This window comes from Sus scrofa, chromosome 4 (assembly GCF_054392235.1).
Source record: "Sus scrofa isolate SSC_HxYL_T2T_F1_AM1 chromosome 4, Sscrofa_HxYL_maternal_Yorkshire_Landrace_v2.0, whole genome shotgun sequence".
Classification (NCBI taxonomy): Eukaryota; Metazoa; Chordata; class Mammalia; order Artiodactyla; family Suidae; genus Sus; species Sus scrofa.
Window position 1 is genome coordinate 26647605 of NC_139386.1, and position 27968 is coordinate 26675572.

The following is a 27968-nucleotide window of genomic DNA, read 5'->3' on the forward strand; positions in this document are numbered from 1 at the left end:
TAAGGCTGATCTTTCCTTGCTCACTAACTGTGTGACTTATCTATCTGGATAACCTATCCATTCTTATAAGTGGAATGTTGAAGTCTCCTACTATCATCGTTTTGTATACAAATTCTCCCTTTAGGTGTGTTCTTAATGGCTTTATATATTTTGATTCTCCCATGTGGTGCACATATATTAAAAAGTTATGTTTTCTTAATGAACTATCCCCTTATCATTATATGATGTTCATTTTTGTATCTTTTTACCTTCTTTTGGCTTGAAGTCTATTTTGTCTGATATGAGTATGGAGTATGGCTACATCTACTTTCTTTTTTCTTTTTTTTTTTGTCTTTTGTCTTTTTAGGGCTGCACCTGTGGCATATGGAGGTTCCCAGGCTAGGAGTCCAATCAAAGCTACAGCTGCAGGCTTATGCCACAGCCACAGTAACACCAGATTTGAGCCCAATCTGGAAACTACACCACAGCTCACGGCAATGCCAGATCCTTAACCCACAGAGCGAGGCCAGGGATCAAACTGGCAACCTTATGTTTCTTAGCCAGATTCATTTCCACTGTATCAGTATGGGGCCTCCAAGACCTACTTTCTTTTGGTTGAAATTTTCCTTGTGTATCATCTTCCATCCCTTCACTTAGGGCTTATGTTTGTCTTTAGGTTTGAGATGAGTCTCCTGGAGACAGACTATTTAGGTCTTGCTTTTTAATTCATATATCATTTCTTTGTCTTTAATTGGTGAATTTAATCCATTTAGATTTAGTGTGATTATTTATAAATGAGGACTTAATTGCTATTTTATCTTTTGTTTTCTGGTTGCCTATATCTCAACTTTTTCTTTGTGTTTCTGTCTGCCATTTTAGTTTGCTGGTTTTATATGATGTCCTTAGTTCCTTTTTCTCACGTTTTGTGTTACTACTTTAGATTTTTGTTTTGTGGTTATTATGATGTTTGTATAAAATACCTCGTAGGTAAAATAGTCCTTTTTCTCTCACTCTTTCTCCTCTCCTTCTGGGACACGCATTATCATTATGCTACAAAAGTCAGATAGTTATTACAGAATTCATTTATTTTTTAAAAGATCTTATTCCTTCTCCTCTTCTGCCTGTATCATGACTACATTTCAATCTTTGAACTTGCTAATTCTCTTTCCCTTATAATCTTTTTTATTCCCCCTGCGTTCTAAATGCATTCTTTCTTTCACACATTGAATTCTTTAACTTCAGAATTTATGATTTGTTCTCTTTAGAGTTTCAATATTTTTGGTAAAGTATTCCTCTGTTCATTAATTTTAATCCTGAGCTAAATAAACCGACTGACTGCATTTTCTCATAGCTCAGAGAGTTTCTTCAACAACTATTTTAAATTCTCTTCAGATCACAATATTCTCTGAGTTTAAATTTGCTTTCTGGAGATTGTCATTTTCTCTTTGTGGTGTTGTGTTAATGCAATTTTTCATAGTTCTTGATGAAATGTTCCTCTGCCAATGCTTACGAAGTAGTAAAAACCTTTCTTTATGTAAAGCTTTTCTCACTTGCTACTAAAATTCAACAAGTTAGTGATTAGAAGTCTTTCTTTTGTTTTTCAGCTGGTGGTGATATAGCATATGTTTTTATTTCTCTTACCTGAGTTGCCTTGGGTTTATTTTAGAATCAACATTTTAACCCTCTACCACCACCCAAAGATGTTACCCAGTGCCCTCACTGTTTGGCTTGCTGCTGCCATAGTCAGTGTTATCACTGGTGTCACCCCATGGAACACTGGAATGTCAAACACCTATACCAGGTCTAAGTTAACCTAGGTTGCAGGCCCCATGGCCTTGAGTGGGCAGGGGCAAAGTGGAGGCAGGTTATGGGGAGTTGGGGTCACAGGCACCCCTGCCTCATCTGGTTGTCAGGTTTATTGCACCACAGCAGGCAGGAAGGTTGAAGTCCTGGGTGCCTCTGCAAGGAGAGAGATGGGGTCATAGGACCCAGTATCACTATTACCCAGTTCTCTGTGGCAATCAGCATCACTGCAGCCAGGAGGCTGGAGTCATTTGTGCCACCTTTCCTGCTGCTGCTGGGTTCTCAGCTGCTGTAGCTAGGGGGGTGGGGGACAAGATTATATGCACTGCCTCTGCTCTTCCCCAGTTCTGCCTCCTCTGTGTGTACCTTTAGGTGCACAGATGTGTAGAACTTTAGAATTATGATAATTTCATCTTTATTTCATCTGTCACCCAAGGTTTTGATAGGTTTAATTTCCATGTAAAAGGGGCAATATACTTTTATTTCAATTAATAATATCTTTATTAAATTAAATTATTATTTCTCCATAAATTTGAAATTTGTTTTTATGGAAATCTGAATACATTATCTCCATTTCAACTAATTTTTTAAGCTATTAAAAATTACAGAAGTAGCATGAGGCACTGACTCTGTTTGGGGTATGTTAAAAATCAGCACATAGCTCAGTGTAAAGAAATAGGAATCTAGGATAAGAAATTATGTTGGCTGAAAAAATTAAACATTAGAAGTAGGGCTATTCTGGTGGAATTTAAGTATTATGATAATGATTTTCTAACACAGTAAGAATTTTACTAGAAAGAAATATATAATTTAGCAAAAAAAAAAAAGGAGGAGAAAATAGCGGATTCCTGAAAATATTTTTATATGTTCGATTGTGTTATCTAGAAATGTTCTTATTCAATACAGTGTCTCAGTCAGTGACCATATGCAGGAAGAATGTAGTCCCTGGAAAATAGGTGTGCAGTCAAAGGGGAGTTAAGGATATCTTACAGCTGCAAAAGAAAAGAAAGTACTAGACAAGAAAAGAGAAATCAGAATATAAATTGTAAGGGTGTATAACACTATTCATAAGAGAAAAATCAACAATAAGTCAAAGGCAAATTCTGTATTCTAAATATGTGCATATGCTTTCACCAAGCAGTTCTTCTGAAATCCTATACAAGATATACATCTGGAATTCTTAATATACTTCATGTTGTCTTTCTGACTCAGTTATATTAGTAGATAGACACATCAGATATATCAGCAGTTAGAGAGTGTATGTAGAAGGAAGAAATCCCATAATTTTAAGATATAACATATGGTCAAAAGAGCAGTTTGTACCACTAGACATTTTAAGTTCTCAATAGCTGCACTGTGGCTGTGGTTACTGTATTGAGAAGGGAAGATATAGAAAATATTCATTATCATAAAAAATACATTGGAAAGATATGTTCTATATCATTAATAAAATAGACGACATTGAGTAAAATAATCTTAAATGATAAAAGAAGGTATTTTTAGCATGGAATTGCTGAATTTGGCAACAGACTAAAATGAAAACCTATGGCTGATGAATTTTTCTCTCCGCCTTTATAATTTTGGTGGCAATTTATTAAGTTATGGGTTCCACACAAAACATATTTGTAAGAAACATTACAAATTATAATGTGTGTATTGTCATTATAATACAAATGTATTTTATGTAATATATTTTTAAATAAATGAAATTTGACTTATTAAATTACTATAACACAAGAGTATAATTAAAATGCAAGGTCATTTATAAAATGGAATAAAAATATTTTATGACTAATATAAACATTTGTGTGGTTAAAGAAAAATAAATGGAAAATGCTAACCTATCACAAATTAATTTAGATAATTGTGATTTCCATAACCAAATTAAAGAATCATTATTTTTATGGATATCTATTAATTCTGGTAAAATGTATGATACTTAAGCAGTCTGCATAAGCATTATTATTAAAATAAATTTCTCAAGTACGTGGCTTTTTCCTGAGTGATGCACAATAAAGATTGGTGATTCTGTGTCTTCAAGATTGACTTTACTTAATTAGTTTCCCAGATAATTTCTCCATGAGAACAAGACTCCCAGGTATACTGAGTCTAAGTCACTCAACATCATCTTATATCCAATTGGAATTCCTTGACAATCCACTATTTATTCTGTCATTTACTATCAAATTATATAAGAATTTTTACTCATCTTATTCTTAATAGAGACAATTCAGAAAAACATAATTATTATTTCGTGGATTTTATACTCCCAGTAAAGTGCTATCTCTTAATCATTAATATCCTAATAATGAGTGTATAGTTATATTCAAATTGGTTTAGAATAGATAAACATTTAATTATTGAGGTAACAGACAACTGAACTGTTCATTGAATCACATAGTTGTATTCTTGAAAAGTTTGTATCATATAAAACTGAGTGTACGTGGTTGCATAAACTACATATACTGATGTCCACATTCACTAGAACTACTTCATATGTTATTTTTAAAGAGATATAGAACATAGCTTTGGATGAAGATATGTTTACCCCAATATCAGGGGAATAATGGCTCAGACTGTCCCTATATGACAAAAACCTTATATATCTTTTGTATTTCAAGATTGCTCAAAATGAATTCATAAATAACTGAGGTGAACATTTTCTCATAGTTTCATCAAAACTTAAATTTCTCCCCATAGAGCTTTTGGATGTTATTTTTTATTTTTTTCCTATATTTGATTATTTCTGGTAGAGAAATCATATAAAATAAAAATATACCTTATAGTTTTATGCACCTGTGCTTAAAATCCTTAAGATTTATATAAAGCACAAGAGCGCAAGTATAAACACAAACCATAAATGCCTTTAGGCATTGATTCATTGAACAGAAACATGTATCCAAACTCCTAAGCAGAACAAGAGATAAAAGGGGGGAGGAGGGCCAAATAGTAAATGGTTCATGAATCACATGATTTTTACAAAGAAAGAAAAGGAGAGATTCAACTTATGAAGAGTGAAGACATTCATTCTTTGAATAAAAAAGTAAAAGTTATTATTTCCAGGTATTATGCAATTATTTGTTTTGTTTTGTTTTTGGCAATGCCCACAATATGTGAAAGTTCCTGGGGCCAGGGATTGAACCCATGCCATAGCAGTGACTGGAGCCACTGCAGTGACAACACTGGAGCCTTAAGCTGCCATGCCACAAGAGAACTTCTGGGATAGATTTTAATGTTTGTTTTTTATCTTGTATGTTCTGATCCTTAGATTCAGAAGTTTCAGTTCCAGGTCAATACTTTCTGGTTAGCAGGCCAGATGGAACAGGTCATGTGGCAGAAATTGTGTAAATATCCTTAAGCAGTTCTAAAAACTATGCACTCAAGGACTTGTTCTCAAAGTCTTATAGGCAATATATAAACCACTGTAATACAGGCAAATTATTGGATTCACTCAGTCACAATACTTGTGAGTAATAGGGAAATTATCAGAGTAACTACAGTAAAAGGTAGAGATACTCATATCTACTAAAGATAGAAAATCAATTTAATTTTTTAAATTTTTTGGCCATACCCATGATGTGGAAATTTCCAGACTAGGGATTCAACCTGCACCACATCAGCGACAATGTCAGATCCTTTAACCACTGGACCACCAGGGAACTCCATAAAAACTCAATTTTAGATGTAACATGCTTATTATTTTAATTAAAAACAGTTAGATGTTTACTTAGAATGGTCTCTGACATAAAAGTGTGGCTGAAATGTGTGTTCATTTGTGATATTTAGTTATTAATCCTTATCATCTTGCAATGAGTTAGTCTATTAGATTTCTTTATAATACAAATAGAAATGAGATTGCATGTGAACAAGACACAACATAAATACACTCTGAATTGGAGATCGTATATAACAAGACAGAGCCTATGAAGTGATTGTTATTGGAGGGATGATCTAGGTGAGACACCATAATGTGGAGTGGTAGTATTGCACAAAGCTAGGCAACTCTCCTGGGACACTGAGAAGGCAATGTTGTACATATATTACCACATATATATATACATAGTATTTATGTATTCTAAATCCAAGTTTTATATTTATGTATATAATACTATATAAACATAAAACTTGGATTTAGAATTCCTGAATGCAATGCATCCCTCCATATGTAATCTTCAACCACACACTAAACCCTTTGATAATCAATTTCCTCTTGTATAATAGAAAGGTGTATTTCACGCACAGCCATTCTAAGTAATGAAGGGGATAAATAATATAACACTTAGTGAGCTTTAAATAAGCAATCAAAATTTACTGTAGATAAATTCACAAAAGAAAGATACTTCATATCTTTTTGTGTCATTTTTGGGACACTGTACCAAATCATATAAGCAAAGAATATAGTTTTGTTGTTGAATCTTGATTGAATAAATGTTTAACAAACTTGATGCTTTCTCTGCCGGTGAATTCTTACATTTTTTCCTTAAGGTTAACAGTTTATAATATTATCAAGTATCTTTTCCCATTACAGTAGATTACTCTACTCTCTCCCAAGAATAATGCTTCCAAAGGATGGTTTGGTTGATACTACCTTTAAAAAGAGTGTTACATTTGTTTGAATTTGAAGCACTTTACTAAGGAAGTACCAAAGATTTTTGTTTAAATACAGGAACAATTATTTGCCTTATAAGTAATTCATTTCATGAAGTACTATAAGACATAAAATTTTCCACTGGGTATAAAAAGATCATAAAATTACATATTTTTATACATTAATTTATAAGGATACCAAGATTATTACTGGTTTGCTTATTAAGCTTTAATTGATATAATAATCACATAACTAGCTTCAGGCACTACCTGTCATAGCACATACCTATCTCTGTGATTTCCTCATGCTTCTTCATCAGCCTAGAAGACTCTTCATTTATTTCCTAACATAGAATCACATAATCAATTTTCAGGACTCATTTTAGGGATATGCTTCTATTTAACATTTATCTGAATTATTCTGAGAGAATTAGCTGTTATTTCCTTTAGTACTGATTACACCATAATCTCTGCTTACTTCTCTTGCTGTTGTTACCATACATTTCATTATTATTGACATACATGTTTGTTTCTTATTTGCAAACCTACCTATCACCTGAAGTGAAGTTTTGATTTTACTCTGTATATCCCCTAGTCTTACTATTTACGTTTTGGAATATAGAAGGCATTAGGCAAATGTTCGATGAATAAATGATTCTGACTACCTATATTATTGTGAAAAGTACTGGGTGCAATATTGGAAACAGAGAAGTAATTTTCAAGATAAATTTCAGTAACTGAGCAGGCCTCTGGTATATTTACCGTTATTTTGAATGTTTTATTCTCAACAAATTATACTAATTTGTGTCCTTTTCTTTCTAATTGTGTTTGTTAGTTGTTCTGTCTCTAAAATGAGAGAAATTATTTCTTGCAATGGAATGAAGGCAGCAGTGCCTGAGGTATGTGTGATAGTAAGGAAATACCTTTTTTTAAATTGTGAATTGTAACAAATTATGAAGATAAGCAAGTAAGGAAAGAAAATTGAATGTTGGAAAACACATCAAAGTAATTCATCAGTAATATTTACCTCAAATTGCAAATTAAGCATCATTTTGTTATGTTTTGTTTTTGCTTTTTAGGCCACATGTGCGGCATATAGAAATTTCCAGGCTAGGGGTTGATTTGGAGCTGCAACTGCCAACCTATGCCACAGCCACAGCAATGTGGGATACCAGCTGCATCTGCAACCCACACCACAGTTCACAGCAAATCTGGATCCTCAAACCACTGAGTGAGGCTGGGGATCAAACCCGCATCCTCATGCATGCTAGTTGGGTTTGCAACCTGCTGAGCCATAACGAATTTTTGTATTTTGAATTTTTGTTTTCCAGCATCAATTTTTGTATACTTTTATGTAGAATTTATAACTAGAACATTTGCCAACTCATATAATAATATAAATTAATGCATTAATCAATTTATTAATCAGAAATATAATTTTTTAAATATTTTTAATATTTTATATTTTGTTCCTATCTTATATGTGATAAAATATCTTAGCAAATAACCCAAGCTATAGCATATATCATTGATCAAAACATTATTGCAATTTCCAAAACATATTCTGAATTTTAGAAATTGTCAATATCATTAGCTTAAGGATGCCTCCTGTTTGACCCATGATTTGTAAAAATGTAAAACATCAAACATTTAAACAAATTTTACATTAAATTAATGTTATTAATACACTAGCATTGAGAACTTCATTTTAGCTGGAGTGAAGCTGAGGGTCAGAACTTCCTACGTGGCTTGAACCCTAGGCTTATGTCCCAGCCTGCATATAAAAATGCTGACACCAATGCTACACAGATTGCCATCCCCATCAACAGCAGCCTGCTTTTGAATAGTGGATGGGATGTGAGCTTGTATGCTGCTGTCACTGCTGTCTACTCAGGAGCTCCTGGGAGCTGCCAGTATTTAATCTTGGATCTTATTAATTTGTGGTCTTACTAAATTATATTTATTTTTCAGAATTAAGGCATTTAAAGAACTTAACAAGTCAATCTGAACCTATAAATAGTAGCTAAATATAAACCCTATTCTAAAAAAAAAAAAAATTGCTATATTCAGGGACAGTTTGCCTGTGGGGAGCCCAAGAAGAAAAACCATCTTTAAAACATGGGAGTTGAATCAATATATTACATATTAGTCTAGATTTGAGAGAACACTTTCTAAGTTTTAGAGTACAACATTATTTTAAAAGTGTGGATTATATATGAATTTTTGTTGACAGTTTTATTAATTTTTATGCCTTTTTCACTTTTTCAAGGTGAATAATGAAAAAAATTGGACAGAACAAAAGAATGTCAAACAGAACTTGACAAATAGATCTTTGCTTAAGAGGATTTTTCTAATATTGCTTTCATTTAGTATTATACTAAGTATTTGGTATGTATTTGAAAACCAATGCTTTCAAACTATAATTATTTTCATTAAAACATCTGTTTATCAAATATTTATTTGATGCCTCTGATGTGGCAGAAGTGTTTTTAGGTTCCTTTTTATCAATTACTTTTAAATAAAGACTTTTTAAAAATAGATTCTTAGCCATAAAATTCGGAAGTTTTTAATTATTCACAGAACTAGAAAAAATAATACAAAAATTTACATGGAAACATAAAAGACCTAAAATTGCCAAAGCAATCCTTCCTGCCAAAGCGAACAAGGCAGGAAGCTTAACTCTCCCAGACTTCAGACAATATTGCAAAGCTACAGTAATTAAGACTGTGGTATTGGTCCAAAAACAGATGTTTGGATCAATAGAACAGAATAGAGAACCCAGAAATAAATCCAGACAACGATAGTCAATTAATCTTCAATAAAGGAGGCAAGAATATAAAATGGGAAAAAGGCAGACTCGTCAGCAAATGGCACTGGGAAAACTGGACAGGTGCATGCAAATCAATGAAATTAAAACACACCTTCATACCATGCACAAAAATAAACTCAGAATGGTTTAAAGACTTAAACATAAGACGTGACACCATAAAACTCCTAGAAGAGAACATAGGCAAAACATTCTCTGACATAAATCTTACAAATATTTTCTTAGGTCAGTCTCCCAAGGCAATAGAAATGAAAACAAAAATAAACATATGTTACCTAATCAAACTTACAAGCTTTTGTACAGCAAAAGAAACAATTTCAAACAAACAAAACCAAGGAAACAACCTACAGGATGGGAGAAAATAGTTGCAAAGGACGCAACTAACAAGGGCTTAATCTCCAAAATATACATACAAACATTTCATACAACTCAATAGAAACAAACAAAATGACTCAATCAAAAAATGGGAAGACCTAAATAGACATTTCTTCAAAGAAGACATATGGATGCAAGTAGGCACATGGAAACGCTCAACATCACTAATTTTAAGAGAAATGGAAATCATAACTACAATGAGGTATCATCTCACCACACTCAGAATGTCCATCTTTAGTAAGTCCACAAATGACAAACACTGGAGAGGGTGTGGAGAAAAGGGAACCCTCCTACACCATTGGAGGGAGTGTAAATTGGTACAACCACTATGAAAAATAGCATGGAGATCCTCAGAAAACTAAATATAGAGCTATTATATGATCCAGCAATCCCACGTCTGGCATATATCCAGACAAATCTACAATTCAAAAAGATGTGGGCACCTATATGTCCAAGGCATCACTATTCACAACAGCTAAGACATGGAGGCAACCTAAATGTCCACCAACAAATGAATGGATTAAGAAGATGTTTTATATGTATGTGTGTGTGTGTGTATATATATATATATATATATATGATAAATATTACTCAGCTGTAAAAAGAAGGAAATAATATCATTCGCGGCAACATAGATGCAATTAGAGTTGCTCATATTAAGTAAAGTCAGTCAGTAAGAGGGAGACAAATGCCATATGATATCACTTATATGGAATCTAAAATATGGCACAAATGAACCTCTCTACAAAACAGAAACAGACTCACAGACATAGAGACAGATTTATGGTTGCCAAGGACGAGGGAAGTGGGAGTAGAATAGACTGGGAATTTGGGATTAAGAGATGCAAGATATTACATTTAGAATGGATGAGCAATAAGGTCCTACTGTATAGCACAGGGAACTGTGTCTAGTACCTTGGCATAAACCATGAGAGAAGATAATATGAGTGTGTGTGTGTGTGCGCGTGCGCGCGTGTGCGCGTGTGTATGTATGACTGAGTCACTTTGCTGTACAGTGGAAATTGTCATAACATTGTAAATAAACTATATTTTAATAAAAGAAAAATCTTGAGTTTTTAATATAAAACATAATATTTTCTGAAATATTTGGAGGGAAATATAATAAAATGAATAATTTTATTCTATTCATCAGGAAAAAAATTAAACTTTTACTCTAAGAAATTATATAATTATATAAGAAAAATATATTTCTAAAATTTCTATTCCAGTGTGACAAATTTTAAAGTTTCACACACCTCCTAGGTATGTTATTACTTGAAATATTTTGGTTGGTGGCAATCTTTCTCCCTCTCCCCCATTCCCATCCTATGATCTTATAGGAAACTTAAATGCATTTAAGAAAGATATGACAAAAGTATCTACCTAAAATGAAATAATACAATGCAAACTAGTCAGAATACTGAAGATGAAATTCTAGGTCTTGCCAACATGTATAACTGCTGGATGTACTTCAACTCTTTTAAGAAGAAAGGTGGGTTTGACTCCTGAACTGATTTTTCCTGTATAGCATCTCATTATTTATATCAATTTTATAACTATTACCTCTGGTTGTTTAATAATTAGTAGTCAATTTTACAAAATGTCAAATATTCTAAACAACTCATTTCATCTCCTGTATTATTCTGAAATATTTTATTCTAGCTTCATAGATTTAGTAGGTAATTACATCGTAAAAATAATGTTTCAACTGTATCCTTAAAATATTTTTTCTTCATTTCAAACTAGTAATCTTTACCCCTCTGAGTTTTTTCATTGCTGTTGAGCAATATTTATGCTAATATCTCACGAATTCATGCCTAATTATAGTCCTACAGCATTTATATTTACTTGAGATGAGGCCAAAAAGCAATTTTCCAGAAGGAGAAATCATATCCATAATCTCTTTACTAATGACATTGTAAACGTATTTCTGGACAGTTATGTGAAAATGTTAGATTTTGGGTTTTCCTCTACTGTTAAGTTTAGAAGACTACTAAAATATTTTGAATTGTAAGGTATAAAGCTATATGGGAGAAATTTCAGAATTAATTAAAAGAATCTCTCAAGTAGCTTCAAGGTCTGAGAGAGCGTAAGAGAGAAAAAAATAAGAGAGAAATATTTGGATTCTCGCTGTATAGATACAGCTACTAAAATCAGAACTAAGGGTGTTAGCTTTGACTTTCTCTTATCTTTCCCCAGGTATCTAATTTCTATTGAAGTATTCTTAAATTTACCTTCTTACTCTCCCCTTAACAACTCCTAAAATAATTTTTTCCTTCATATCCACATTGATATTGCCTTGGTTCAAGACATCGTTAATTGTATATTGAAATTGTTGACTAAGAATATATGCCTAAATAAAAATTAAAAACTGACAATATGGGAACATTATTATCTCAGTAAAGTAAGTTTTGGCTTCATACATAAATTTTCACTGCCTTTTAATGAAATATTTTTTCAATTATGTTAAAGAAGGATAACAATAAATTTACTGTGTAAATATTGTCTTTTATCTTCTTACAGTATTGGAATTTGTGGCTAGATTGACTAAATTCTTCTCATCATTTGTTATTTGGGGTCATGTTTTTTAATATATGTTGCCAGTTTTAATTATATGTGAGAGAAAATAACTTCTTTTTCTTTACATGGCAAAGAAGAATGACACCTACTCAAAGAATATGATTGTTCCAAGTATGTTAACTTTGTGAATTATAATGTAAATTTGCCACTAACTTTGAGTAAAAACAATTATGCATAAATATTAGTTTTCCCCTTAGTTATCTTTACCTAAATGATAAGAAGAATAAGGTAAATTTTCTTACATAACAATTAGGATTCTACTATAACAAAATTAACCTAATAAAATATAAACCAAAAAGTATAACCATCCTTTCAAACATAAAAACAAAATAGGAAATTTAGCAGGAGTGTTGGGCAATGAAACTCTTAAATTTATTATAGAATCTAGTATTCTGTTGACAAAGAAACAGAAGGTTGGCCATAATATTTACTTAAATTCCTATCCCATCCTATCCCAGAACCAATAAAAAGTTCTATTTTAATAAAATATTCCAATTAATTATTTGTGTGGATGCCTCTATTAGAGGATACTTGATTGCCTATGCATTATGTTTCAAGAAAATATTTGACTAGATTGTCCTTTGTTTGGTCACCTAAAGAGGGCATTTTAGATGTGTGTATACTGACATTTGTATTTTTAAATGACCCACTGGTTAATTATTTCATGAATAACAAAAATTCCACAAAAAGATATTTGAAATTTTATCCTAACTACTCTCTATACCAAGAATGTTAATGTTGTTCAATTTTTTTTTATAAAAGTGAATTCATTTTCATCTTAGCATTATGAAATGTAACTGTAAGGGAGAGAAAGATTTGCTATTTGTTCAATTTTAACAATATTTAGCATTATCTTCAAGAAGTTATTGAAACATGATACCAATGATGATAACTAATAATTGCATAGTACTTGCTGTGCCAAATTATGATGTGAGTGCTTTATATTGGTTATCGCATTTATTTTATCAACCAACCTATGTGCTTAGTCCTATTATTATAATTCCCTGAGACTAAGATAGTTAAGATTATTGCCCTTGCAATCTATTTAATGCAATATGGATATTAAACCCAAGTGGTAGGCTCAGGCAACAGAGCCTGCTCCCATAACTGCCATATTAATTATAGATATTGTGTAAGGCCTTATTATTTAAGATTCATTATTGTTATCATATAATGATGTACTGTGATCCCCACTGTTCTTATTCAACCTCTGGATCTATGTTCAGAGTCAATAAATTAAATTAGAATAAAATACAAAACAATTCATAGAGCCAATGGCATGATTACAAAATTTAGTCTTGCTGACCAGTCAAGCAGTATTATTTCATTTTTAATGAATCATGGTTAATTTAATATAAAGGCTGACAGAAAAATGTTTTTCCTCTTCCCACTAACTTTAAAAAAAATCTAATAGTTGGAAGTGTAAATCATATTCCTATTTTTGAGGAGATTTTTTTAATATACAAATTCAACCCAACCCACAAAAATACACATGAGTTCTTTTATTTCTTGATAATAAATAATTTATCTCTACTTCAATGTCTTAAGTTTTTCATAGAAGTGCTACATGTATTTTTAAAGTAATTTTCATCCATATATTCTTACATTTTGAATAAAAAATTTCCTTCAATTTCTTTTTTTAGGGAAAAATCAGATTTTGACTTTGTTTTTGATATGAGGTCCTCATCTCTTGAAAAATGACACTAGTTAAGTGGAAATATTTTTCCCATGAAGTAATCTTTCTACATCAAAAATGCAAATAAGCTTTATTTGAAATTTTTTTTTTCAATTTTTGCCAATAGTGTAGTTAAGAAGAATTTTTATAAACACCTGTTATATATGGGTCAATATAAGCAGTTAAGTGTTTACCAATAAAAATGTTTTGACAAATTCATGCATCTTTGCCACCACAACAAAATATAGTAGGCTTTACTTATCCCAAAACGTTCCTTATGCTCCATCCAAATTGATTCCTCTATTCCCTTGGCTATAAGAAACTACTAAAATTCATTCCGTCTCAATAACAGATTTACCCTTCTGGATTTTCATAATAAAGGGATTAAACAGGATATATTTTTGTGTCTGGCCTCTTTGTTCCATATTACTTTTTTTGGCACAACTTTAAGGTCTAACATTTTATTATTATTATTATAAGTATAGTAGATTTACAATATTTCATCTAGTTCTGTTGTACAACAGTGTGACTCAATCACACCCATTTCCCTGTGCTGTACCATAGGACCTCAATGCCCTTTCAAATATAATTTCAATATAATTTCAAATATAATAGTTTGCATCCAAAAAACTCCCCAAATGCCCATCCATCCCACACCCTCCACTTTCCCTCTTGTGAACTCCAAGTCTTCTCTTCTTGGCCATGATCTTTTTCTGTTTTTTGTTTGTTATTTTCAGATAGGATCATCTGTTTCATATTTTATATTCCACAAATAAGTGATATCATATAGTATTTGTCTTTTTCTTTCTGGCTTACTTAACTTAGCATGAGAGTCTTTAGACACATCCATGTTGCTATAAATGCCAGCAGTTAGTCTTTTTTATGGTTGACTAATATTCCATCGTATATATATACCACATCTTCTTGATCCGTTCATCTGCTGATAGACATTTAGGTTGATTCCATGTCTTGGCTATTGTGAATAGTGCTGCAATGAATATAGGGGTGAGTGTATTTTTTTCAATGCAAGTTTTCTCCAGAATTATGCCCAGCAGTGGAATTGCTGAATCATACAGTAGCTCTCTATATTTAGTTTCCTCATATACCTCCATACTGTTTTCCATAATGGCTGTACCAATTTACATTCCCACCAACAGTAGAGGAGGGTTCCTTTTTCTCCACTCCCTCTCCAGCATTTGTTATTTTGTTGTTTTTTTCATGATGGCCATTCTGATTGGTATGAGGGGGTACCTCACTGTAGTTTTGATTTGCATTTCTCTAATAATTAGTGATATTGAGCATTTTTATATATGCCTATTGGCCATCCATATGTCTTCCTTGGAGAAGTGTCTATTTAGTTCTGCTGCCCATTTTTCAATTGGGTTGTTTGTTTTTTTGTTGTTGAGTTGCATGAGTTGTTTGTATATTTTGGAGACTAGGCCCTTGTCTGTTGCACCATTGGCAAAGATTTTTCTACCATTCCGTGAAATGTCTTTTAGTTTTTTTTGTTTGTTTGTTTGTTTTTAATGGTTTCCTTTGCTGTGCAAAAGTTATTGAGTTTGATTAGGTCTCACTGGTTTATTTGTGTCTTTATTATCATGATTCTAGTAGTTGGTGTGATTTATGTCAAAGAGCGTTCTGCCTATATTTTCATCTAGGAGTTTTATAGTATCTGGCCTTATATTTAGGTCTTTAATCCACTTCGAGTTTATTTTTGAGTATGGTGTTAGGTAGTATTCTACTATCATTTTTTTACTTGTAGCTTTCCAGTTTTCCCAGCATCATTTATTAGAGAGGCTATCTTTCTTGCCTCCTTTGTCATAGATTAGTTGACCACAGGTACTTGGATTTATATCTGGGCTTTCTATCCTGTTCCATTGGTCAGATATTTCTGGTTTTATTCTAGTACTATATTGTTTTGATAACTGTAGCTTTGTGGTATTGTCTAAAGTCAGGAAGCTTGATTTCTCATTTTTGTTTTTCTTTTTCAATATTGCTTTGGCTATTCATGGTCTCTTGTGTTTCTATACAGATTTTAAAATATTCTATTCTAGTTCTGTGAAGAATGTCTTTGGTAATTTGATAGGGATTGCATTGAATCTGTAGATTGCCTTGGGTAGTATAGTCATTTTGACAATATTGATTCATCCAGTCCAAGAGCATGGTATATCTTTCCATCTGTTTATGTCATCTTTGATTTCTTTCATCAGAGTTTTACAGTTTTCAGGGTATAGGTCTTTTGTCTCTTTAGGTAGGTTCACTCCTAGGTATTTTATTCTTTTTGATGCAGTTGTAAATGGGATGGTTTCTTCGATTTCTCTTTCTGATCTTTTGTTATTAGCATATAGAAATGCAATTGATTTCTGTGTATTAATTTTGTAGCCTGCAAATTTGCCAAACTCATTGATAAGTTCTTACAGCTTTCTGGTGGTGGGTTTAGGGTTTTCTAAATATAGTATCATGTCATCTGCAAACAGTAGTAGTTTTATTTCTTCTTTTCCAATTTGGATTCCTTTTATTTCTTTTTCTTTTCTGATTGCTGTGGCTAGGACTTCCAAAACCATGTTGAATAATAGTGGTGAAAATGGACATGCTTGTCTTGTTCCTGATCTTAGTGGGAATGTTTTCAATTTTTCACCATTGAGAATGATGTTAGCTGTGAGTTTTTCATATATTTTTTTATTATGTTGAAGTAGGTTCCCTCTACCTCCACCCTTTGGAGAGTTTTTTGACTTTTGTCAAAGGCCTTTTCTGCATCTTTTGAGATGATCATATGGTTTTTATTCTTCAGTTTGTTAATGTGGTGTATCACATTTACAGATTTGTGGATATTGAAGAATCCTTCCATCCCTGGGATAAATCCTACTTGATCATGGTGTATGATCCTTTTAATATGTATTTAGATTAGGTTTGCTTGTATTTTTTGAGGATTTTTGCATCTACGTTCATCAGTGATATTGGTCTGTAATTTTTTTTTTTTTTTTTTTTTGGTGGTATCTTTGTCTGGTTTTGGTATCAGGGTGATGGTGGCCTCATAGAATAAGCTTTGGAGTGTTCCTTCCTCTGCTATTTTTTGAGAGAGTTTCAGAAGAATAGGTGTTAACTCCTCTCTGAAAATTTGATAGAATTCAACTGTGTAGCCATTGGGGCCTGGCCCTTTGTTTTCTGGAAGGTTATTAATCACATTTTCAATTTGGGTACTTGTGATTGGTCTGTTCATATTTTCAATTTCTTCCTGGTTCAGTCTTGGTAGGTTGCACCTTTGTAACAATCAGTCCAATTCTTCTAGGTTGTCCATTTTATTGGCCTAGAGTGGCTTATAGAAGTCTCTTATGATCCTTTGTATTTCTATGGGTTCAGTTGTTATTTCTCCTTTTCATTTCTAATTGTATTGCTTTGAGATTTGAGCCCCTCTTTCTTTTTTCTTGTTGAGTCTAGCTACAGGGTTATCAATTTTGTTGATCTTTTCAAAGAACAAACTTTTGATTTCATTGATCTTCTCTATTGTTTTCTTTGACTCTATTTCATTTATTTCTGCTCTGATATTTATGATTTCTTTCCTTCTGCTAATTATGGGCTTCATCTGTTCCTTCTTTAATTGTTTTAGGTGCAAGGTTAGGTTGTTTATTTGAGCTTTTTCTTCTTTCTTGAGGTAAGATTGTAGTGCTATAAACTTTCCTCTCAGAACTGCTTTTGATGTGTCCCATAGGTTTTGAGTTGCTATATCTTCACTGTCATTTGTCTCTAAATATCTCCTGATTTCCCCTTTGATGTCTTCAATGATACATTAGTGGTTCAGTAGCATATTGTTTAGCTTCCAGGAGTTTGTTTTTTGCTGTTTTTTTGTTTTGTTTTGTTTTTTCTTGTAGTCAAGATTTCTAGTCTCATAGCATTGCAGTCAGAGAAAATGCATGGGATAATTTTGACATTTTAAAATTTACCAGGGCTTGATCTGTGGCCACAAATGTGATCTATCCCAGAGAATATTCCATGTGCACTTGAGAAGAATGTATATCCTGTTGCTTTGGGATGGAATGTTCTATAAATATCAGTTAAATCTATCTGGTCTAGAGTATCATTTAAGGCCTGTGTTTCCTTGTTGATTTTCTGTCTGGATGATCTGTCTCTTGATGTAAGTGGAGGTGTTAAAGTCCCCTGCTATTATTGTGTTGCTGTCGATTTCTCCTTTTATGGCTGTCAGCAGTTGCCTTATATATTGAAGTGCTCCTATGTTAGGTGTATATATATTTACAACTGTTATTTCTTTTTCTTGGATTGATCCTTAAATCATTAGGTAGTGTCCTTCTTTGTTTCTTGGGTTCATCCTGTGTGGGATCCTCTGTGCTTCCTCAACTTTAGTGAGTTTCTACTTTCCCATATTATGGAAATTTTCAGCTCTAATCTCTTCAAATATTTTCCCTGACCCTTTTTCTCTCTCTTCTCTTTCTGGAAACCCTATGATGTGAAGGTTGCTGCATTTAATGTTGTCCCAGAGATCTCTTAGGCTCTCCTCAGTTCTTTTCATTATTTTCTTATTATTTTTTCCTCTGGCAGTGATCTCCACTGCTCTGTATTTTACGTCACTCATTGTTCTTCTGCCTCCATTATCCTGCTGTTGATTCCATCTAGTGTAATCTTCATTTCAGATGCTGTGCTATACATTTTAGTTGTCTTGTTCTTTAGGTCCTCTAGCTCTTTTTTAAACATTTCTCGTAACTTCTCTGTGTCTCCATCTTTTTTCCAAGGTTTTGGATCATCTTTACACCATCATTCTGAATTCTTTTTCAGGTAGGTTACCTATCTCCTCTTTAGTTGTTTTTGTGTGTTTTTGTCTTTTTTCTTTGTCTGAAGCTTGTTTCTTTATCATCTCATAATTTTTTTTCATAATGTTTAACTTTCTGTATTTATTGATGACAGGTATGTTGATGCTGCAGTTATTGTCTTGTCTTGAAGTTCGCAGAGGTATTAATAGCTCACATTTACCTAGAGCATTGATGGCAGCAGTAGTATTATGTTACTGCCCCTGAAGCCAGGTGGCTATTATGTATGGGGTCCATCTAATGGTTCACAGTTCACAGGATTGCTGAGAAACACAGTGAGACACATACTGATCAAACTGACAAAAAGTAAATACAAAGAAAAAATATTAAAAGCAACAAGGGAAAAGCAACAAATAACATACCCCCATATGGATAACAAAGGAATCCCCATAAGGATAATGGCTGATCTTTCAGCAGAGACTCTGTAGGCTAGAAGGGAGTGTCAAGATACATTTAAAATGATGAAGGGGAGGAACCTAGAACCAAGAACACTATACCCAGCAAGGCTCTAATTCAGATTTGAAGGAATGACCAAAAGCTTTTCAGACAAACAAAAACTAAAATAATTTAGTAACTCCAAACCAGCTCTACAGCATCTACTAAAGGAACTTCTCTAAGCAGAATGGAAAAAGACACAACTACAAACAATAAAATTTCAAAAGAGAAGAATCACTGGTAAAGACAAGGATAACATAAATGTAGAAAATCACCCACTGACAAAAAATTATATAAAAACTAGCAGACATAAGAGGAGAAGGCAAATGCAGAGCATCAAAAACACATTTGAAAATGTGCTGTTCCCAAATTCTCTTTCTCCCTCTCCTGTATAGATTGCAGCTCCTCATCTGACCACTAGGCCTTTTGTGTTTCCCAACACCTTTTGTGTTATTTCTGAAACAGCTTTACCAGTTCAATGCAATTTTCACAGCTCTCAATCTGCTGAGGAAGACTCTTGCAGTTTTCCAGGATTCTGTGTGCTTCTTCCAAGATAATTTTCACAGCCCCCTAGGTAAATCACAGCTCTGTGCCCTCCCAGGAGGTGCCTCGCAGAACCCGGACAGTCTGTACTTTTCCCCCAAAAAAAGTACAGGTTTTTTTTTTTTTTTTTTTTTTTTTTAGGCAGACTGTGGCTCAGTGCCTGCCTGGAAGGCCTGTTTTAGTGTCCCCTTTCTCTGAGCTGTTTCAGAAATAACTTTTTCCACCCCCTAGGAAATCTGTGGGTTTCTGTCAGCTCAGGAGGCCCTCTGCAGAATTCCAGAGAGTCCTCACTATTTCCAAGAACCACTTTTGTCTCCTAGGCTGATTACATGTCTGCACCTACCCAGAAGGTCCCTTGTGAACTACCAGGAGCTTTCTCTGTTTCCAAGGTAACTTTCTCCACCCCATTAGGAAGATCATAGCTCTATACCATTCCTAGGGAGGCACCTGTGGTCCCTCCTCACAGTTGCAAAAATAGCTTTCTCTACCCTCTAGGAGAACCACAGGTCCCTGCAACTTGGGATACCTCCTGCTGAGTTCTGGGCCCTCCATGCTGTTTCCAAAATAGTGACCTGTGTTTTAGGCCAATCGTGGGTCTTCCCTTGCCTGGGAGGCCACTTGTAACCTTTAAGAGCTTTCCCTATTTCCAAGTTAACTTTCTCCACCTCAGTAGGGAGAGATTGCAGCTCTGTATCCTCCCCAGAGGGCACTTGTTGCTTCCAGCCCCTCCAACAGCTCAGGAGACCTCCTGCCAAATTCCAGGTCCTCTGCACTGTTTCCAAAATCATGATCTGTGTGCTAGGCCAAGTGCTGGTCTACACCTACCTGGAAGGCACTTGTGCATTCCCAGGAGCTTTCCCTGTTTCCAAGGTGACATTCTCCACCCTGTTAGGGAGATAACAGTTATGTGCCTGCCCCAGAGGGAGCTTGTAGAATCCTGCCCTTCTGCACTGCTTCAGAAGTAACTTTCTCTGCCCCCTAGGGAATCCAGAGGTCTAAGGCAGGTCACTGCTGAATTCTGGGCCCTTTTCACTGAACAACTTCTTTTTTTCTAGGGAAAACAGGGCTCTTCACCCACACCAAGGGCCATCTGAGATCCCCTGAGCCTTCTGCACTGTTACACCAGTCACTTCAGTGTTCCCTCACCCCGCTGCTGGCTGAGGCTGTGTGGACTGCATTATTCCTGCATTCCCTTCATCTGCTAAAAGGATTACCTCCACTTGCTCCATTTTCTGTGTATTCTTAAGGGCTGTGGGCTGCTCTGCAGCTACTGCTAAGCAGCCACTGCTCAAGGGTAAAACCTAGACCTGGGGCAGTTGCAGTCTTGCAGACTGAGATGGCTCATGGTGGGTAATGGTATAGTGGTGGATCCTGCCCCTTCTCTCCAGCTCCCCCCTAACAATGGTATCTATCCTCCAAGCCCAACAGAATTCCTCAGCCTACAATTTCAAATATGGCTATTCTAGACTCTAGTCCCACCAGGCTGTCTCCACACTACCAATTCTAGTTTTTCACAAGGTGGCCAACCCCAGTTTTCTGTCTGAGTACGATCTCCAAAGTTGGAATTTCAGTTCCTGGCCCCTGTCCAACCCCACTTATGGTTGGGAAGTGCAGGGGGATGACACTGACCATTTGTAGAGGACTGTTTCTTTGTCAACTGCTTTAGTCCGATTGCTGTGTTCTCCTCCAATACTCCAAAGTTTCTGTCTCAGCCAGTCTCCTCACTGGTGTGGGTGACTTCTCAGGGTGCAGAGTTTTGTTTGTTTGTTTGTTTTTCCTCTTTTTCCAGCTCTCTCCCAGGGGCATAGGACATAGGTCCTGACTTGCTTTGTTTCTTCTTTTCTTTTCTTTTTTTTTTCTTCTTTCTTGCGGCCTACCCAGTTTTGTGAAGGTTTTCTTTCTCTATAGGAATCTTGGGTTCTTTGGTGAGTCTTAAGCAAGTTTTCTAGGCAAGTAGTTCCACATATAGATGTATTATCAATGGATTTGTGGGAGTAGGTGAGCCTCACATTTTATTCCTCTGCCACCATGTTCTTCTCCTCCCCATATTACTTTTTTAACTTGAAGTTTAGTTGATTTACAATGTTGTCTTCTGTACAAAAAATGTGATTTAGTTATAGATATATACACATTCTTTTAAAAAATATCTTTCTCCATCATGGGTTTATCATAGGACACTGAATATTGTTCTTTGTGCTATACTGTAGGACCTTGTTGAATATCCCTCAATATTACTTTTGAGAATCATCCATATTGTTTTGCTTCAGTACTTTGGTATTTTTCATTGCTGTGTAGTATTCCATTGTTTGAACATGTTATGACTTGCTTATCTGTTCATATGCTGATAAACATATAGTCCCCCCACCCAGGTTTGCTTTTATTAATACAGACACTAGGTATGCATGTATAAGACTTCATGTTTGTTCTTATTTCTCGTGTAAATATCTCTAGGTGGAATTGTTGGATTGTATGTAAAGCCTATGTTAATATTATAAGATAATAGTTCTTCAAATTATTATTATTTTCATTCCACCAACCGTGTGTGAAATTCTCATTGATGTATATTTTTACCAGCACTTGGGATTATCAGATATTTAACATTTTCTTTTTCTAAAGGGTGTGTAGTTGTATTTCATTCTGCCTCAAGTTTAATATTGCCCAGTGACAAATGATTTTGGGAATGTCTTCTTCGGTTTGTTAGCTATTTGTATATCTTCTTTCATGATGTATCTGTTGAAATACTTTGCCCAATATTTATGTTATTTGTTACCTTATTATAAAATTCTAAGAGTATAATATTTTGCCCAATATTTATGTTATTTGTTATAATAAAATTTTAAGAGTATTTTGTAAATCTGTATACAAATTCTTTGTTAAAATGTATAGAGATATTTTCAATAATTTTAGAGTTTCTAAGTCAAAGTTGTTATATAGACTTATAATAAAAATAACTGCTAGAAGAATAAAAAAGAGAATCAGTGAAATGCATTCCTCTTTGAGATTAAGGGGATTTTAAAAAAAAAATGTATAGTGTTACAAGAATTTGATTTTTAATTTCAAGTGCATATTTCATTTTGTAATGACACGTATAATTTTTACAATTGTTTGCCCAATTTTTTATGACATTGGAATACATAAAATTGCAGAAATTCAGAAATAGACATATCATTTTTATCCCTAAGGCACTGACAACATGCACATTCTTGTATGGAGGTGTCATATGTAACCTAAGGCAACTTAGGGACTTAGCTTTCCACATTGGGCAGGGGGAAAATTTCTGCCCAATCTGAAGCATTCTAAAACTTTCTGACAAGAAAAATATAAGTATTGCTTATTTTAAAAATCTGAAAATTACTCCTTTTGATAAGCAATAGATTAAATTCATCTGAAAAATTAATTCACAATGCTTAAATAAATCTGTTTTATTTTGTTGTTAGTATTAATTTTAAAATAAGTAATCAAATATCCCCAAAGCAATTACCTTTCTTTTCTTTCTTCCCCTTCTATGAAATACAATGCCATACTAATTTAAAGGGTAGCAGTAACATATTTTAATTCCACTGCTATGATAGTCACTATACTTATCTTTTGTGAGGTAGCATTGTGTTTCCCTTGATCATAAGGAGTAGTTTAGACTTTGTTGAGAGAAGCCTTGGGGAATATTAATATTTAAGAGAGAGGTATCAAAACTGGAACCTGGCAAAATAATTTATTCAGTTGAAAGTATTATTCCTTTAAGTCCCTGCTAAGGGAGAGACAGAAGCAAAAACTGTTTACTCATAGGGTAATTAAAGGCAATCTGTTTGTACCCAGGAGCCTATTCTGATTAAAAAATAATAATAACAAACTCTGCTATCATTGGTGAAGTATCAGAAGAAAGTGTCTTCTCTTTCCCACAAATATAAGGCAGCAATATTTAAACTTAATATACCAAAATTTTAAAAATCTGACTTTCAACATTACAAGTCTATGCTCATTGATATATAAATAAAATATGGTAATGTTTTGTGTATCTCAGATCAGAGTGTCTGTCTGTCTGTCTTTCTTTCTTTCTTTCCTTTATTGTCTTTTTTAGGGCTTCATCCGTGGCATATGAAGTTCCCAGGCAAAGGGTTGAATCAGAGCTACAGCCGCTGGCCTACACCACAGCCACAGCAATGAAGGATGCAAGCGACATCTGTGACGTACAGCACAGCTCACAGCAACACTGGATCCTTAACCCAGTGAGTGAGACTGGGGATCAAACCCGTACCTTTATGGATGATAGTCAGGTTCATAACCACTGAGCCACCACAGGAACTCCCTCAGATCAGAGTTTTTAAAGATGCACTGTCTGTCAAAATTCTCAGTAAAAGAAAATTCCCATCAATAAATTAACTGAAATTAATTATAATCACTATAATGTGTATAACAACTCACACTATATAGTGTAAGGAATTAAAAATGCATACATTAAATTTTGGAAAATGTTATAATTAATTGTGGAGATATTGAATAAATTTAGTTCCTCTTTTCTCCCATGGTAACAGAATTTAACCTATGCTTATAGTCATCTAGATACTGAATACACTTTTCATCTTTTTTTATTGTTACTTCTGACCATATTCCTAAATTCACACAAATGGAAACTAAACATAAGAGTTGTCTACAAGTCCCACTTCACTGAATTAAGAAAAAATTTCTGCCTTGAGTTTTGTCTCTCTTTTTCCTGAGATTTGGAGTTTGTACATGCCAGAAACTATTTTTGAAAAAGGTAATGTGTGCAAAACTCTAGCAAAAGGTGGAATAACATTGAAAGAAACTAAAATCCTGGAATAACTATGTAGAACAGAGTCATTCCAATAGTTTTGATGACTCATCTCACAAATATGGCTTGAGAAAGAAACCTTTATGATACTGTTTAGTCATATATATTTTGGATTTCTTTTTTCTTTGTCTTTTTTTTTTTTTTGTCATTTTGCCTTTTCTAGGGCCGCTCCCATGGCAAATGGAGGTTCCCAGGCTAGGGGTCGAATCAGAGCTGTAGCCGCTGGCCTATGCCAGAACCACAGCAATGTGGGATCTGAGCCGTGTCTGAGACCTACACCACAGCTCATGGCAATGCCAGATCCTTAACCCACTGAACAAGGACAGGAATCGAACCCACAACCTCATGGTTTCTGGTTGGATTATTTAACCACTGTGCCATGAAGGGAACTCCTATTTTGGATTTCTTGATTAACGTGTATTGGCAAAAAATAGTTTTAACAAATGGAAAAAATATAAGAACTGAGAAAAAATGATTTCCTGTGAGGCAATATAGTATTAGGATGACACTTTTCATATCTGAATGCTCTATTTTAATTTTATCATATATCAGTGTAATTATTCATTACATCATATTTTAGTCATGAGTATATTTAAATGAGATAAAGATAATGCTATCACATGAAAATAACTTTCTAAAAGAATATTGATTACTTATCTATAAAATTAATATAACCCATGCATAAGGACTACTGCAAACTGCACATATTTTTTAGACTATTAACTCATGTGATTTCTAATTTTAAGATATTTCCAAATAATCTCAAAATATAGCTTTTTTCTTACTGGAACAATTATAAATGAAATTTTCTAAAATTTTCTAATCCTATTCAACATGAAAAAAAAGGTATTATGTCCGTAAATAAGTCATTAATGTCATAAAACTGCCTGTTATAATAGAATAATAAAATTTGATTTTATTAGGGAAAAATGTTCAGTTTTAGTAGTTTAACCTTTTTATTACACGAATCCATCATGAACCTTCAGGAAAACATACTCTTCAAGCTGACACTTCAGTTAGGATTTTTGCAGACGGCAGAAAGATTAACAAAACAAAGTTGTTTTTTAGAAAAGTCAGTGGGAATTATGCAAAGCTCACTTTAATAGGAAGTCAGCTGGTGTATCTCCATAATACTCTGACCCTACCGGAATATAAATAAGATTCTATCTTGAGTATCCAAATTAATCAAAAAATTTTACATGGGCTTGCTTGAAAACTAAAAAAAGCCAGCTTATCTCAAAAATGTTGCCACAAAAAAAATAGCTATAAGTTATATAAAATTCAGATAAAAAGTGCATTTCACATTCTTCTTCAATACTGGCCTCCCTGCTAAGGTTCAATAAATTTTGTCTAATGTGAAGAATAAATGATGTTAAATGGTCAATATATAACTGATCTCTATAAGACTGAAAATTTTCGAAATATTAAAACTTCTCTAGGAGTTCCCGTTATGGCACAGGAGAAATGAATCCAACTAGTATCCATGAGGATGTGGGCTTGATCCCAGGGCTGGCTCAGCGGGTTGGGGAATCCAGCATTGCCCTGAGCTATGGTCTAGGTAGCAGACTCAGCTGGGATCCCAAGTTGCTGTGGCTGTGGCATAGGCTGGCAGCTGTAGCTCCAATTTTACTCCTAGCCTGGAAACTTCCATATGCGACGGATGTGGCGCCCAAAAGCAAAACAAACAAACAAAAAACCCCCAAAGTTCTCTAAATTAGACTGTGATAAATAAATGAGAAATAAATAAAATTCATAATTTTAGAGAGAGGAGAATGGATTATGCCAACAGAACTAATTACATAATATCCCTATAGTCATTTTGGTAGATATTTTGCTTTGAAATTTTAAATATGATCAATCATTGCAGGATGTATTATAAGAAAACACCATCAAAATAAATTTGAATGAAAACTATCTATTATTTACTTAAAAACCTTGAGGATTTCATCAAATTCAAGATTGGTTAACTATTTCCCTTATCAGAGATGGCAGTTCTGCTTGTTTTACCGAATAACAAAAGTAATACCAAAAACGAACACTTTTTGCAAGACAAACTCTCAAGGAAGAAAGTATTAAAAAGCAAGGGATACCATATAATTTTCAAAAGCTTACTGAGTATTTTTTTCCAATCAAAACTAATCTCACTCTCTCTTCCCTCCCCGACTCCTGCCTTTCCCATTTATGGCCATTAACATAGACTACGTATTATTCGACTTCTGACTTACAAATACAAATTGATTTGTAAAATTGATCACATGAGGATAAAAGAGCCATGTTAGTGCCAACAGATTGTTGTAGAAATAATTCTATGCTTTGGTGTATGAAATTGTCACTCTAACAATAGAAAAAAATGTTAATTTTAATTCTTGAACATTGTGCAACAAGATAAAAAAAACAGGCAACATTTTTTTCCTATCTTTGTCAAACTTTCTGGCCAACTGATCTTGGGAAAATTATTTAAACTTTCTTCTCTTCAGTTTCCTTAACCATAAAGTTAGTATAATAATAATTCCTACATTTTATTTTATTATTGTTATTTTTTTGTCCTTTTAGGGCTGCACTGGTGGCACATGGAGGTTCCTAGGCTAGGGGTCCAGTTGGAGCGGAAACCACCCACCAACACCACAGTCACAGCAATGCAGGATCTGAACCATGTCTGTGACGTACACCACAGATCACAGTAACACAGGATCCTTAACCCACTGAGCAAGGCCAGGGATTGAAACCTGCATCCCCATGGATACTAGTCGGGTTTGTTAACTGCTGAGCCATGATGGGAACTCCTAATTCCTATATTTTAAATGTATGGGTTCTATTTAATTAGTTTCCTAAGACTGCCATAACAAAGTTCCACAACTTGGTGGTTTACAAGAAGAGAAATTTATTTGCTCACACTTCTCAAAGCTGGAAGAGTGGAATCAAAGTGTTAGTAGGTTTAAGCTCTCTCTGAAGGGTTTAGAGCAGAATTCTTCCCTGCTTCTTCCTAGCCAGGTGTCATTTGGCAATCCTTAGAGTACCTCGTTGTGTAGCAGCATACACCTAATCTGTGTTTTTGTTCTGAAAACTTGGAAGTTGAAAGAATGCGTGGGCATGATTCCTGACACATAGGAGATACACAGACTAAGAGCTGTAAGACTACAGGATATTTTCCGGATTCTTTGACATAATATTCTGGTCATGCATGAAGTAGATACCATAGTCAAGAAAAAGACAAACAAGCAAACAAACAAAAAGAAATAGAAAATATCTTCCAGCAATGAATGATTCTGAGAACACACATAAGGTGGATAAAATTTGAGTTCATATGGTCAGAATCAAGAGTTTGTTGAACAGCTAATGCTATCAATAGAGAACTAGGAAGAAGCATGCTCTAGGATATGGCTAAATTAGTCTGAGTAAAGACTACAACAAACCTCTAACAAACTTATTAACAAGTTTCCAGATGATCAATCTGGTTTGCAAGTTACTTGACAGTTATTTTAAGGAAGAAAAATCCAAACTTCAATATTTAACAATTGCAATGTCTGTTATTTTTTT

At 33.9% G+C, this 27968-nt stretch overlaps 1 long non-coding RNA gene across 1 annotated transcript in view; it reads right to left on the bottom strand.

The window, feature by feature from the left end:
* Nucleotides 1-4859: 4859 nt before the first annotated feature.
* Nucleotides 4860-27968, bottom strand: part of LOC110260451 (uncharacterized) — a 273349-nt gene continuing 250240 nt past the window's right edge. Inside the window, exon 5 of the long non-coding RNA XR_014842995.1 lies at nt 4860-6713. This is a non-coding gene — a long non-coding RNA (uncharacterized LOC110260451). The remainder of the gene's footprint in view (nt 6714-27968) is intronic.